Below are 17386 nucleotides of genomic sequence, written 5' to 3'. Positions count from 1 at the left end.
TGCGAATTCTGTTAAGTCTAAAGTGTGACAGACAACGTCAATGACAACAATAATGGCGTACATTGAAGCTAATGTTTATTTTGTATGAAAAATTAAAAATTTAAAGACTTCATAATTTTTAAAAGTCACTGAACAAATGTTGATCAGTATAAGGAGAATAACCTACAGTTCAATTATTCGCCTTTGTTACAGGCCCCACTCTGTATAAGTGTATCTTTTAAAATAACGTAAGTTAACGTAAGTTTGTCTTTCTGGTTCCTTGTTGTACATTTTGCTGCATTTGTCACCCTCATCTCTTTTTATCCTCTTATTCACTCAAAGGTTAACTGGAAGAAATCCCTCAAAGGGATAAGTTCGCCTTTGTACTGTAATTACTGTGTTTTTAGTTATTAATTGTACAATAAACAGTTTACTACTACTACTACTACCTGCTAGTACTCTTAACTTCATTACCTGACGCTGACGCAAACGAACAAAAAACACGCATATACCCTAATGTCAGCAAAAACAAAGTAACACAATATAAATTCGCTTTTAATAAGACATTAGTACGAGTAATTGTCCAAAGGTTTTTACCCGTTTAAGCACTTATCGCCAACGATGGTCGCGAATCTTTATTTTATTAAAAACGACGTATATACGCATAAATTGTATGGCGGTTAAGACGTTTTGGTGTTGAGGTTCAGATCAGCACCTGTGGCTTGAATCATGCGTACGCGCCATTACTTTGGGAGGTAGATCATTTATAAGGTGCTACTATGGAAACTCGATTGTGTTCGTAAAATGAGGCAAAAGTAAAAAATGGTCGTTTATTCTAGGTATTTTCATTCAGGAAAATGTGACAGACGATAGATTTAGCAAATCTGAGCGTCACCGTAAATGACACGTATGTAATATGAGTTTAGATACGCTTAAATTATGAGTCTAATGTATATTTCCCAATCAAAGTTGTGATTATGTTTTGCCACAGATTTTAGATCCTATTTCACGCTCCAGGTGCCGTAGCCGAATGGCATTTCTGCGACGCGAAACGAAAACGAAACGCCGCGAAAGGTAGTAGGTAAGAATATGGGCAAAATTGTCAAAACTGAGGTTTAAAAGTTTTAAGCTTGTGTCGAGAGATGGCAGTCTATGCACTGTAATTTCATATTTTACTTCGACAGTAACTCTCTATAGTACTTGATCCTCTTTGCCAGGATATAGACCGTGATCACCGTGATTACCTTTCGGTAATATCGGGAAGTCGACAAAAATCAAAAAGGTAATCACGGTCTATATCCCGGTCAATACAAGTCTATTATTCGTTTATAAAAATATAAGAAAAAATGTCACACCAACTTTCAATCGAGTTCAATAGTACCCTTAATTTCCCAACGATCGCCCCCGGTACAGATTCAAAATAACAATAATTTGGCAAATTTATTCCGATGATCACCCTTTGTTCCCGTAATGAGCAGGTACACTTGGCCGAATTTAAAATACCATTAACTTGGTAATGTCTTGAAAAATTTATCGACAGCGCTTACACGGGACCCAGGGGACGTATTCGGTGGGTAAATTTTGTTTTAATTATATTATCGCTGTATTATGTAGTTAGTGAAATTAAAAAAAGAGTTATACGTTATTTTTTCTTTGTAATTTTAAATAAAAGTTATATTTTAGTTGTTTCCCGATATATTTATTTTTTAAGCAAGTATGTGTAAATAAATGTAATGTTATTTGGCGTAACATTTCTACAACTTCTAAGAGATGTTAAATAATAGACGAAGATTTGCTGTCATTTTATGACATTGTGATCTTTGAAATTGTCTTATTTTACAATAAAGCAAACCCTTTAGTTTATTTAATAAACATAGTGTGTTCATTGCAATACAAATATGTTTTCTTGGTTTATCTTTATGTGGTTTCTATGTATATAGATAAGTGTACGTTTTTGCAGTCATAAAATATTTTTTAACTTGTTACTCGCAATGAATTGACATAATTATTCAAATACACAAATATCAAATATTTTTGTTTATGCCACTGGCGTGACTGGCGATATGATAAACCATCATGAAACAGTCTATAATTTGTTGGGTTGCTTTGGTATTGTGCTGCTGCTTTATTTTAGCTTTAGTTGTATGCAGTTTGAACTGACGCGTGCCGACTTGAAGTGCTACCTAATTAGATAACAAATGGGTAACATTATAAGCCATTTTGTTAAGTTTCAAGACCAATCATGTTTCAAATGGAGTATACCTAAATGTCACAGAGTAATATCACAAACTGTCTTAAAAAAGTTCAGAATCCGGCCCTGGTCGATTAAGTGTCTATAATTTGTCGGGTTGCTTTGGTATTGTGCGTTGATTGCAGCGTTAAGGTTTTACGGCCTTTGTTTTTTGCCTTTTTATATAGTGGCTAGCAGGTTTTTTAAATGTAAGTGTAATAAGTATCTTAGGTGGTCGTCAACGTTACAGTAAAAAGTCAGACTTAATATGTGAAAGTACTAATTATGTATGGTTTTTTAAAAGCTGAAACTCAATAGAGCAGGTAATCAAGATATTTATGTTGAAAAACATTTTTTTTTTAAAACACCTCGACAAAGTGGACCGATTTTCATCAAACATGACTAAGAACACTTCCGACTAATTCAGCTGTCAAGCAAAAGAACACGAAATCTAAATCGGTTCATCCAATAGAAAGCTACAATGCCATCGAGAGATAGACAGACGCTTTTGCGTCGGGGGTTAAAAAAAAGTGAGCTCAAAGTTAATTTGACACACAATCAAGGCTGTTCAAAGGTGTTATCAACTTTCTAAACACGGTGTATAAGATCATAAGTATCAAAATAGAATAAAATTAAAACCCAAAAGGGGTAGGCAGCACAAGAAACTGCTCAATGCACAGAGGTTGAAATTAAACGGAATTGTGATATAACAGTGACAGGTTGCTAGTCTATAAGTTCCAACTAAAATTGAATCGAATCTCACAGTCGACTTCTACGACCCCATGGCAGAAAAGCATCATTATGGCATCTTCTGGGCGAGCTCACTCCATCATAGGCCACGTCTTTGCCTTTGGCTAGTCTGTGGCCAAGGGTAAGCCCATTTATAATAATATGACCGCGCTCGAATGACTCGAGAGTTTTAAACGGAGATACAAATAATAAATGGTTTTTTTTTATCCCATAACTCAGTCCATCACTTTCATCCAATAGGCTAGTTCATTTTAGATTCCATTAACTCTCACATAGTCTTTACACCTTGGCGGGTGTTGCCTCTGCGTGTGTCCTCTGATACGGGCAAGGGCAACATCTGCTCCGTGTAACCCTTACATTTCATTAAAGTGTCAAAAGGGCCTCTACGCGTTGGTTTCGTCCCCGCGCACCGAAGGTCCGGAACACCATTGTTCCGTGATGGGAAATACATACAAAAAAAGTATGTGGTGAAATTCTGAACCCGTCACCACACTGGACAATTAACTTCTCTGTTCTGTAATAATTTATGATAATGCTAAAATCCCTCATAATTTAAATATCGAATGTCCACCTGCTTGCGGTATGCTTTATGTTTAATTCATGGTGATAGAAAACGCCATCGATGAACTTAATCAGTACTTTAACATAACTTAGAAAAGACTGGTTAATTGTACTTAAAAACGCTTCTAAATATGAAGCTGTGACTAAAACGTTATTGACAACTTTTTCTATTCCCGCACTGTTACTCCTCATCTACAGGGGTCGTGCATGAGCATTTTCAAAAATTGGGACCCAAAAGTAGTGTAAGTTGTTAACAAAAATTAACTCGATGCCAGTATCGTGACGAAAATTAAATTTTGGGTCCCAATTTCTCTATAATCTATAAAAGATATCATGATGTCTATTTCCCCGAAACGCATTCGTAGTGGTCTGTTTTTGGGTTTTAGGCATACCTAAGCATCTTACATTTACGGTTTTTATAGCCATCGGTATACTCAACATGAATGCTGGAGCAATCATGCTGGTGAAACGTGTTTTTTCATCGTAATTCTACTGGGACGAAATGTTTGGATTGTAAACTATGTTGAAGTCATACAGTTTGAATTGAAATTTGAGGTAAATATGTTATAATGCCTTTAAAATTGTTTTAGGTGTTTTTATTTTAAAGTCTTTTCTTAAGTTTCTTTTAGAGTGGCTCAAGTGCGCTATCTTCTGTTACGTCTTCTGTACCACGCGTTCACGGTCCGCCCATTATAATTCGATTTTATTATTATGGGAAACACTATTAATGCATACGTATTATCACTATTATCCCATAGCACTATAAGCGCGTTATAAGAGCATTCTTTACGACAATGTTTTTAATTGCAATTTATAGGAAAAACATTGGTAATAGCTTTTAAACTTTGGTATTAAGCTGTAATTGTCGTTATTTAGTGAGGATAATAAAAATATGGTTGTATAATTAGAATTTGAAGGGTGATTACGTTATTATAAAGACGGTTTTTTAGATTTGATGAGGTTTCGTAATTCGATTAAGTTTTGTAATTTTATGACATCTCTTCACTTTTATTAATTGTAAGTTTATAATGAAACTAGCTTTTACCCGCGGCTTCGCCCGCGTAATAAAAGTATTCATTAAGATTTTCATTTGGATCCGTAGGGACCGTAGGTTTCTCTGTAGGTATATTTATCTGCGATTATTTCGATTGTACATAATACTTTTGCTTGCAATGATTGTAGAAATATTACACATCGACCACAGCGTAGGTAATTCTATATACGCTGGGGAAACCTTTATAAACATCCCACATAGCCCGTATTTAGACACTATGATCGGTGGGTAAAAAGTACTTTTTTCTATTATCCCTTACAATTTTTTACATTTTGCTTATACTTATCGCAAACGTAATCTTCAAGCAAGCAAACAACGATCGTCTTAGAGCACATTGATTGTAAGAGACCGCCGACCGATTATCCGTATCCCTCTAACGATACCCATATTATCCGTATCTGTATCCGTATCGCTATCGCTATCGCTATCGCTATCGCTATCGCTATCGCTATCGCTATCGCTATCGCTATCGCTATCGCTATCGCTATCGCTATCGCTATCGCTATCGCTATCGCTATCGCTATCCCTATCGCTATCCCTATCGCTATCCCTATCGCTATCCCTATCGCTATCCCTATCGCTATCCCTATCGCTATCCCTATCCCTATCCCTTATCAAGATGTTTAATGATATAACACTTTAAGTTCTCGCGCTTTGTACACATATTTAAAGTCACATACAGGTCGAACGCGATTAATTAACATTATTTTTACCTTTTTTCCCAACGTTTCGGCCAGGTTGCACTGGCCGTAGTCGCGGAAGACTGACGTCCCAGCAAAATGTCACCGGAGATGTAAACAACACAAAACTACCCGATATTAATTTATATAAATGTTCGGGGTAGACAAATAAATATAATCTACCCGCTTTTAGTTAATGTTTATTTCCCACCATGTTTATTTTAAAGGTAAAAATAATGTTAATTAATCGCGTTCGACCTGTATGTGACTTTAAATATATGTTTAATGATTTCTTATCAAGTGCTAAAATATAAAGTTTCATGGTTTTATCATTTAAAATTAAGAAATCCCATACAAACTTTCAACCTCTTTTTCAACCCCTTCATCCCTTTTTTTCGAAATAAAAAGTAGCCTATGTTCTGTCTCAGGGTCTAAAGATTGTCTGTTCCAAATTTCATCAAAATCGGTTGCGTGGTTTAAGCGGGAAAGCGTAACAGACAGACAGACAGACAGACAGACAGACAGAGTTACTTTCGCATTTATAATATTAGTATGGATGGATTATAATGAAATAAACTTATGAACTCAATTAGATTAGGACCATAATAACTCTGCATGGATTTTAAAAGACAGTATGGAAAATCAGCGTTAAATCCATACTAATGTTATAAATGGGAAAGCGTGTGTGTCTGCTTGTTTGTCCGTCTTTCACGGCAAAACGGAGCGACGAATTGACCTGATTGTTTAAGTGGAGATAGTTGAAGGGTTGGAGAGTGACATAGGCTAATTTTTGACTCTTTCTAATGCGACGTTTACAGTGCCACTTGGCATTCCCTCATTTTGTTCTGTCACTGCATGTCACAATTTTCGTTTTCTTTAAACCCCTTAATTGCCAAGAGTGGCACTGAGACTTAAGTAGTTTCTTATCTCTGCCTACCCCTTTATGGGATACAGTCGTGATTGTAAGTATGGACCCTACTGATCCTGAAAAGCGTTTATGTGTCAAAAACCATTATTTGTTTTCATAATTCCTACAAATTAAAACTTTTTTAACAAAAAATAAAACCGCCTTCAAAAATAAGCGCGTTACAAAACACGGAGAAACTAAAAAGCAAAAAATAATAAACCTTTGAATTCAGATTTCTTATCGTATTGCAATAACTCTAAACATCCAAATTATAAACAAATCAATTATTTTTGCAGTCGGTACCAGACCTGTTCGTCGCCTTGCTATTGCCTGTTTGCCCCACCCAACCATACGCAGGCTGGCACCGACTCCAAAAATAATTGATTTGTTTATAATTTGGATGTTTAGAGTTATTGCAATACGATAAGAAATCTGAATTCAAAGGTTTATTATTTTTTGCTTTTTAGTTTCTCCGTGTTTTGTAACGCGCTTATTTTTGAAGGCGGTTTTATTTTTTGTTAAAAAAGTTTATTTATTTGTTGATTTTTAGTGGTTCCTATTGATATTATATGTATCAGTCGGAATACATGTACACTAGTGAAAGAATTATCCTTTAACTCCTAACCATTGAGGAGTTGACCTTCCATCATCAGCTCAGCCACATAAAATTATCACCATCAGGCGTAAATACTGGTTTACCTTTGAAAAATACACTAAAAACATTACATGTGCCTATAACATTTGAAAAGTTCCCTCGATTTCTCCAGGATCCCATCATCAGACCCTGACTTGGTGCCAATGGGACCATCTCGGGGTTATACCCGTTCGATCAAAAAAAAAAATTTGAAAATCGGTCCACAATTCTCGGAGATATTGAGGAACATACATACAAAAAAAAAAACATTCAGTCGAATTGAGAACCTCCTCCTTTTTTGAAGTCTGTTAAAAACCAGAGTTTATAGGCAAGCGGCCATTAGTATGGAAGAGAGTTACTTAGAGAGATTTGGAAATTGTTCACCATAGTGTGAATTGTTTGCACTTTCTATAATAAAATTATACATTAAATAAAAAAAATACAGCACGTCGGTTCCCCCCGTCGTCGCCAGCACACCGCGATCTCGTTGAGCTCTGGCAGCCTTACTCAGTAGGGTCTAGAGCTATTTGACTGCCGTCTCCTGTAAGGCGGAGATATACTTCTCCAGTTGAGCTCGGTTCTAGATTCGAGCGAGACGATATCCGCTGTGCTGTGCCCTACCATACAAAGCGGAATATCATTCGCTATGCCCCACCTCCTACAAAAAATCATTTTCCGTGAAGTTTACGCTATCAAGTAACGTATTCTAAAATCTTAAAAACCATTGCAAAGTATCTCTAAAACGTCATATCCAGTAACCACATCAAAAATTAAAACATCTGCCGTATCAATTTCCAAAAACCAAGTCAAACCAGTTACGAACAATCCAGCGTCAGTACAGTTATTATGTCTATCGGGGCGCGCGTCGAATACAAATGTTTATTATGAAGGGAAAAAGTAGCATTGTACGCCGCAGGCGTCTCCACTGAAGGAGTCCCGGGCGTATAATGCACAGAGAAAGCAATGGAGTAGCTATAGGTTAACATTTACAATATAAATATTTATTTTGGTGGAAAAAGTAGCATTGCACACCGCAGGCGTCTTCACAAACGAGTCCTGTATAATGTACAGAGAAAACTGTGGATTAGGTAATGGTAATGAAAAAAAAATATGCCGAGAAAAAATTGCATTGTACAGTGTACACCCAGAGCGTCTCTAAGGAGGCTCGTCTAGTTGAAAATGAAATATTTATTTTTCAAGTAGGCATATTACAATGCGCACATGAATATAAACGTCAAATAGAGCTACGCCGGTTCTAACCCTAGGCCTCAGCCTCGAGAAGATTTCAGTCCCCCCCTCAGTTCATATTTAGTTATTTTATTTTCTAGTATTTATAATGTTTGCTGGTGGGCTAAGAATATCACCACAAACACATCGAGTGGACTGGAGTCGAATGTGTGACATAGGTCTCCAGATTTCCACTGAAGTACCGTCCGTAAAATGCACAGAGAAGTAAGTAGAGTTTGATTTGTTCTCTATTTCGAATGTGGTACACAATAAGATATCCATACTAATAATTATAAATGGGAAAGAGTGTATGTCTATTTGTTTGTCCGTCTTTCACGGCAAAACGGAGTGACGAATTGATGTGATTTTTTAAGTGGAGATAGTGAAGGGATGGAGAGGAGACATAGGCTACTTTTTGTCTCTTTCTAAGGCGAGCGAAGCCGCGGGCTAAAGCTAGTTTACTATATTTTTATATGGTCATTCGGCTCTATATATTTTGTGCACGCATGTCGTCTCAGCGCCTTTGGGCCAGCATTGTGGCACAAATGTGATCAAATTATAAAGAGCGTTGGCGACACTTATAATATTAGAAAATAATCCTGTATACCTATTCTCTTCATAAAAAAATAGGTATTTTGCTTGTTACATTTTTACCCCTTTTTCCCGTGGGTGTCGTAGAAGTCGACTGTGGGATATGGGTTATATTTTGGCGTAGGCGAGAGGCTGGTAACCGGTCACTGCAATGTCACAATTTTCGTTTTCTTTCAACCTTTTAATTGCCAAGAGTGGCAGTGAGACTTTAGTAGTTTCATGTGCTCTGCCCACCCCTTTATGGGATACAGGCGTGAATGTATGTATGTATGTATATTTTGACACGTGATAAATCAGAGGTTATAATTTTTTTTTGTATATTTAAATACGATCATTCGGCTCCATAGTTTTTGTGCGCGCCTGTCGTCTCAGCGCGCTTTGGGCCAGCATTGTGGCACAAATGTGATCAAATTATAAAGAGTGGCGGTTGCCCGAGGCGCGCTCCTGCGCACACAGCCGATTGCAGACATCGCATTAGGTCAGTCAGAGCGTTGACCAATCAAATAACGTAGTCAGGGTACATAGCATAATAATAAAAATTAAAAAAAAATGTTCACTGTACATTTTCTGGGTTAAATTTTTTTTTGGGTTAAATTGTGGCGTAGGCGAGAGGCTGGCAACCTGTCACTGCAATGCCACAGTTTGGTTTTCTTTTAACCCCTTATTTGCCAAGAGTGGCCCTGAAACTTAAGTAGTTTCATGTGCTCTGCCTACCCCTTTATGGGATACAGGCGTGATTGTATGTATGTATGTATGTATGTACATTTTCTATCGTTATCGTAGCCAGCTATCTATATCGAATAGAGTAGAATAAAAATGTTTATTTGGCACATAGATACATAATAAAAATAACAAGTAATAATTAATAAATAACTAGTACAAAAAATAGGATGCCACGTAACGAATACCGTGTCTAATAGACGCGGCACTGGTTTTCAGGGCACCCATAAAATTAATAACTAACGCCGTGTCTTGCGTGGGCGACGGTCGCGCGACCGTCGCCGTCGCGTCTCATACTTCCATATCGATAAGGTTTGATTTCGTATGCGTCGCATCGCCGTCGCCCACGCAAGCCACGGCGTAAGTCGCTTTTCCGTATTAGCATGACAGAGCCAGACTAGGTTTTGATCGATCGGCGTCTATTGTCAACGATTTTCATTTCTTTCAGCTGGACAACTAGTAAATAGCTAAAGCGCTCATAGTTTAAAAGCGTGCGATTTTCGATTCAGAGGTTCCAATCTGCATACTTGTGTATATTATCAGCCGCTTTTCAATAAACAAAAAAAACTTGAGGGAAAACTAATCCCAATAAGGGCTAACTTCCACTCTGTTTGGAAGATCAGATACTATAAAATTAAATGAACAGATGATGGTAAGAGCGAAGGGAAGAAAGTATGCTAATAAAATGCAATTTTATACTATATTTAAAAATATTAAATTGACGAGTCTGTCCTACCAATCTGTGCTTATCTCTGGGCAGGCGCGAATAATCGCAACACGGGAATTATAAAGGTATTATCTCGGGTTTTATCGAGTTTTTCGGTTATGGGTTTATCATACGCCACCGAAGGCATAACTTCTCGTATTCAAATATAATTTCACAATTTTGTACCTTACCCAATCGTATTATGGCGAGAGTGTAAACATACTAGTTTTTGCCTACGCCTTCGCTCGCGTTAAACTCGAAAATTGTACAATATTGTAATTGTATTGTTTCTGCAGCAATTGTAGGTATGTATCTCTGTTTGGCTCTAGGGCTGACTGGTAGAAAATGCCTTTTGGCATTAAGTCCGCCATTTTCACTGTTGTGAATATTTTGTGCAAAATAAAGTTTAAATAAATATTAATTGCGGAATGCTTCCTACAAACTCCCCCCCATCCTTTAGGGAAGTGGGGGGTTAGAAAGAGACAAAAAGTAGCCTATGTCACTCTCCATCCCTTAAACTATCTCCACCTAAAAAAATCACGTCAATTCGTTGCGTTTTGCCGTGAAAGACGGACAAACAAACAGACACACACACTTTCTCATTTATATTATTAGTTTGGATCTTGCTCGGCTGAACAATGGGCTTAAAAAGGAAGAAAGGTTTATGTACGAAGAGTAGCAATTACGCTATGGTGTTATAAACGACTTGTTTTTATTATGGGTGTCCAAAAGAAGAGCGGGATTCTTAATGTTTTTTTATACCGAAAATGTATGATTACATCAGTTAAGAATGTGCGAACACGTTTTTTATGCCACTTTTTTAAATACTACGTCGGTGGCAAACAAGCATACGGTCCACCTGATGGAAAGCGGTCACCGTAACCTATGGACGCCTGCAATTCAAAGAGTGTCACATGCGCGTTGCCACCCCATTAGAAACTTGTACCTACACTCCCTTTTGCTGTGTTAAGTATAAGTACACAGCAAAAAGGAGTATACAAGTTCAGCATTTCTCGTCTTCTACTTGTTTTAGCGGTCCAAATAAGCTTAGTACCCTCCATCATTTGTCATCTTTGCCGAAACCTGATTACTCTTCTTTCTCTTTTTGCCAATTCACAGAGAACGATGTCAGGAAGGCAGTTTTAAGCATCACTTCCAATGCTATTGGTGTTGACTGTATTAGCCGTAGTATGATTCTCCCTCTTCTTGATTTGTTTGTTCCCATCCTCACTAGTATTTTAAATTTTTCCATAGCATCTAGCACCTTCCCGAGTTTATGGAAGGATGCCAATATTATACCATTGCCAAAAAAATCCAACCCCAGTTCTTATTCTGATTATCGTCCCATCTCCATTCTACCTTTCTTATCCAAAGTCCTTGAACGGCTAGTACATAGGCAGTTAACTTCCTTTCTGAATAGAAATGACCTATTAAATCCACTTCAGTCTGGTTTCCGTCCTGGCCACAGCACTACTACGGCTCTTGTCAAAATCACCGATGACATCCGAATGGGTATGAACGATAAGAAACTTACCGTTCTTACTCTCTTAGATTTTAGCAATGCCTTCAACACGGTTGATTTTGACATTATGCTCGCTTTGTTACGGTCTCTTAACATATCTGATACGGCGATTGACTGGTTTTTTAGTTATTTGGTTGGTCGTCGGCAAAGAATAAAGATTGATAACTCTTATTCTTCTTGGTGCAGCACGCTGGCTGGTGTTCCACAAGGCGGTGTGCTGTCCCCTCTCTTATTTTCTATATTTATTAACTCCATCACTCTTAATCTCTCTTCTTACTATCACCTTTATGCTGACGACCTTCAAATTTATTCGCAGGGAGTGTTCAATGAACTTGATTCAGTCATAGAGGGCACAAATCGTGACTTGAAACGCTTATCAGATTGGAGTCAGAATTATGGTCTTAAAGTAAATCCAGGGAAAACTCAAGTGATTGTGATTGGCAGCCCTAAACTGATTTCCCAAATCGATTTCGTTAAGCTTTCTCCGGTGGTGTTTGATGATGTCCAAATCCCTTATTCCAACCAGGTGAGAAATCTTGGCGTTATCATGGATAACTCTCTAACCTGGGTACCTCAAGTGAGCGAAGTGAGCAGGAAGATGTTTGCCGCTATAGGTTCCCTCAGGCGACTTCGTAACTTTCTACCTATTCCTACAAAGATTGCGCTTGCTCAGACATTACTTCATCCCATTCTTGATTATGCTGACATTTCTTATTTGGATATTACTGAGGATCAGCTAAGTAAGCTTGAACGTATTCAAAATGTCTGCATTCGGTTCATATTTGGGCTGCGCAAATACGACCATGTTTCCAGTTTTCGATCTCAACTAAAATGGCTCCCCATCCGTCGTCGTCGGAATTCTCACATAATTTCTCTTCTTTATTCTATACTTTTTAATCCAGCAACTCCCCGCTATCTCAAGGAGCGTTTCCCTTATCTTAATTCAATTAGATCCTCTCAAAATTTCCTTCTATCTGTGCCATCTTCATCTTCCAAATTTTATAATCGTTCATTTACTTTCCAAGCTATTCGACTGTGGAACTCTCTCCCTGTTGAGTTAAGACGTTCTCAATCTATTGCCTCGTTTAAATCAAACCTTAAAGAATACTATCTTTCCCTTCCTTAGATTTTATGAATGACACTGTTGTTTGTTTCTCTATGAATATAAACCTTTTTATATATATATTTATGTGTGTATGTTTATGTATGTTTATGGTTATACTTATTTATGTATGTCTATTTGAATGAGTGTTTTGTGTTGTTTGGTTGTATTTAAATTCTACTTCTCATATTTTTAGAGCCACCTACCATATATTCTGATTATATTAACTCCAGTACCCAAAGGTTGTCTGGAAGAGATCGCTCTTCAGCGATAAGACCGCCTGTTGTTACCTCTGTTTAATTTGTTCTGTTTCTTGTGTATTACTTGTAAACTATGTGAGGTGTGCAATAAAGAGTATTGTATTGTATTGTAGTTCCAAGGACGGTTCGGGTTGCCAACGACTCAAAGGACAATATGCAGTGTTATATACTTAATACAACACTTGTATCGAAAGTATTTCTGTCATGTCTATTCCTTTGGAACTTACATGGCCCAAACGCGTATTAGCATTATGCAATACTTAATTATTGCGCATGAGCGTATAAGGCCAACCGCTACCTAATTTATAACAATGCGATACGTTCTAACATGGATTATTAGAGAAAGACTCCGCGTAATGAAACTTGGAGTCCGATTCATCAAACGTTGTGATCTTTTTGAAAAAGGTAATGGATTTTACAATCGGCTTTGTGATTTTTGATGGCATCTTATGTCAAATTTATATTAGCATGCCCTTCGCAGGCATCATCTACATGACCGAACTGTAGAAAAGAACAAAAAATAAGCACTCCCGTGCAAATAAAAGAGACACGGAGATTTTGATAGCTCACCGCTGGGCGAGTAACTATAAACATCGCCGTGTCTCTTCTATTTACACGGGAGTGATTATACTGATTATCTTTTGTACGTTTTTATAGCCGATAGCTCATAAATAGCTTACTAGCTCGCGGTGGGACCAAAACCTTATGTAGTTATTCAGCTTTTATGACGTGGTAAAATTGTTCTTCTGTACTTACATTCCAACTAAAAATGTATATATAAATAAAGAATCGAACATTTTATCTATCCGTAAAAAACTAATTATATCTAAATCTGTCGAAAATAAAATAAAAAACGGGATAAAAATTTTTTAAATATCAGACGTAAGTATAATAGGTACATTCCATGCTCGGAATACCAAAAAATAGGTATACGAAAGAATTCAATAGCAAGAACACTGGAATATAATACAGAGCCTGTGGTCTATGTTTCTTACTGTTGCCATAGACAACATAAACTATATATTAGTCATTGTATTCATTCGGCACACCCTTAGGGCCTGGCCACATGGGCGCGTTGCGGCGACGCACCGCAAAAATTCTGCGTTGCGTTGCCGCGCCGCCAGTTTTTGCGGCAGGAACTCTGCGGCGCGGCACCGCGACGCAAGAACTCGCGGTGCGTCGACGCACCGCAAAAACTCGCGGCGCGGCACCGCAACGCAGAATTTTTGCGGCGCGTCGCCGCGCCGCCAAAACTGGCGATGCGTTGCCGCTGCTCGCAATTGTAAACTGTTGTGTTCGAATTAAACTTCGTGTCGTTTATATTTAACCCTTCTTTACTTGGTGATGGATTTTTTTCCAAGCATCACGAAAATTGAATCAATAGTAGATTTAGTACAGTTTTTCACGATAAAATACTAAGCAATATTCGAATTTTTCAATATGCTATTAAAAATCATTTAGTTACGTTGTTTCATATCAAAAAAATGGTGATAGATTTTTTTCATTATTTTTCCAGTGCTCAGCATATATACCACCATGGTGTCATATATCTGTAAATTGTTAAAAAAAGTAAAATCATGCAATTAAGGGTTTATTGACAATGGAGTGCCTCTCTAATTTATTAGGTGTATAACTTAATTTTTACAGATTTTTTCTTCGAGCTTAAAACTATATTTAAAACAGAAATATTTCGCGGTCTTTTGTGATTTTGTAAGGATCAGACACAAGCATTTAAAACACTAAATGACAAGTCTATATAAGTTTTATAACCTCTTAAAATAGCAGCGTTTTACCTTACAATAAAACGCATATTAAGCGAAGTACCTTATTTGAAGCCTATTTTATTATATTTGAGAGAGCAATCCTGTTAACAGATGACGTAGCGGTTCACATATTAGCTGACAGTAGTCGCCATTATCCCCACCACCAGTTTTACCCTTCCAGTTTTATCCCCTCACCACCGGGCGGTGGCGCCTACGGGCGCCGTTTGCCTCATTGGTTCTCAAATTATAACCAAAACAAAGTTGCAATAAGTGTACAATTTACTAAAAAAGGTTGCAATAATTATTTTAATTATGTGCATTTTAAATAAAAACAGGGACATACCAGTATACATTGGAGTGTATAGGTGTTGGATTTTGCAACCTGAATGGTGAAGGTGATAAAATACATTAGTGAGTTAAACCTACCCTCCATGGGTGTAATAAAAGTAAAGTGGTTTATTGCAACGGAGTACTTTAGCCACTGGCGGCCTAAAAACTATAGGCTTCAAATAAGGTACTTCGCTTAATATGCGTTTTATTGTAAGGTAAAACGCTGCTATTAAGCTTCCTACCGTTATTTGAAGCCTATTTTATTATATTTGAGACCTGTCTGTGACCGCCTGGTGGCCAGCATAACGCCAATGTGATTAATTCCTCATCATTAGTGAAACTGGTGGAAACAACTAGTGCACTTAATAATCTGCGTGTGTGGGTGAATGATTTCAATTCAACCAACTAAGTGGAATCTGCAGTGATACATGTTACTATTTTTGTGAATACTGTATTTTTAATAAATCAATGTGAATCAAGTTATAAGATTAAATCTTATTTCTAAAAACGAGTTCATATGTTTATTTCATTTCACCCATCAAATCATAATTTTCGGTATTGTCCGTTTCTATTAATTTCAGGATCCTTTATCATTATGCATCGATCTACTTCGCAAAAAGAAAGTGAAATCTTGTTGAGGCATTACAAGCCACAATGCTATTTGTCTTTATCACAGCAAAGCATATATGTTAGTTCTATAGATCTCAGTATAACTAAGGCATAATACTGTTTAGGTTACGTTACAGACACAAAATTATCTTCATGGCTTATTCCTTTGTATTAATATTTCTTTGAAAGTTCTTATAGTCTTTATGAGGAATCACGTGCACTTATACAACATTTTACAAAAACAACGGGATCTCCCTTGAAGATATATAAAATCGACTACAATATTTCCTTACTTTGTTGCTAGCATATAATGGCTAAACAATGTCAAGTGTGTACGTACAAATTTGAACAAAGGTGATCATTGCGTGATGTCACAGTATGTACATGCATTGTATTTCCAGGCCGATTTAAGTTGGCATATACGAATAAAAGACGAATTTCTTGTGCCCACCTAAAGGTGAATAATAGTAGTATACAGAGCGCAGCTATTTAGTCAATAAATTATCTTTTAATTTATAAGATTTTCGTTTCAGTCCATTTTTAATATGTACCACCCTATAAGTGGTTTCATTTTGTTGTACATATACGTATTTGCAATTAGTTGGGTTGATATGGTAAGCAGCACTACCTTTGCTAATAAGTTGTAGTATAGCTAGAAAAACACTGGTTTTCACTTATCATTGTAATATATATAAGTACCAACTATATCTGCTGGATACACATTATGGTAAGATATATAAATAACTTGGACTGTAGGCCTAACTGAAGTTTTAGTTATATTTGAAAAAAAAAATAAAGACTAAAAATAGTTCCAAAATAGATTTTAGCATTGATTTGGCCCCATAAATTAGTTATGTCACAGGCGCATAGCTCTAATATTAGAACATTTTATGTATTTTAGACGAGTAGCCAAGCAAGACACTAAATAATTCATAACTTATTTTTGTCAAAAACAAGGGAAGAATGTAGGCAGACTCGGCGATCAGTTCTTGTTGAACATTGGTAGTATTCTTGCAGCAATAACCTTCGCGGTTATTTGCCTGAATGAAGCTCCCAGAATAATTAGTGTTTGATACTAAAAATCTTAAAGAGCCGTCTTTTAGCGTTAGGAGTAGATTCAAGCTAATGAAGAGGTACATGTTGTATGTACATTCTTCTAACGTCACATTTAGGATTACGGTGCATCCCTTTTCTCGAAAAGAACTTTGGCCTTCTTCTTACCCAGAGAGCGGGTTTCTGTGGGATGTTAGACAAGTTGTTTAGGAAATCTAGAAGGTTCTTGATTTGGAATCGATATCAATCATTTGATTTAAAAGCCTTGTATAGCATGGCTTATTGTCGTTCGGACAGGTACCGTACAGATAAATTTTATTCATCTCTGATCATATCATACCCTATGTGGGTCATAGGTATTTACATACGGTAAACATCCAAATTGTTCTTATATATATTATACGTGGAAGGTTAAAGAATTCCAACGTTATATTCACATACAGCGGGGTACAACCTTATATATTATTATGTCCACAGAAGGAAGTGAAGTGTCTAACTCATAGGAAATTAATAAAGGGTTAAAGATCTGAGTCTTTGATGACGTGAATTTGATAGTCAACACAAATTGTCAGGTTTTTGCAAGCCAATTACTCAGTTCCAGTATAGATTAACACAATATTAGATATAGGAATAATTTGGTTATTTACCACTTTTACCAGGCAAGCTGGATTACGAAGATTACACCCACTAATCCAACCTTTGCTTTAA

This window comes from Leguminivora glycinivorella, chromosome 18 (assembly GCF_023078275.1).
Source record: "Leguminivora glycinivorella isolate SPB_JAAS2020 chromosome 18, LegGlyc_1.1, whole genome shotgun sequence".
Taxonomy (NCBI): domain Eukaryota; kingdom Metazoa; phylum Arthropoda; class Insecta; order Lepidoptera; family Tortricidae; genus Leguminivora; species Leguminivora glycinivorella.
This window is presented reverse-complemented; position numbering follows the sequence as displayed.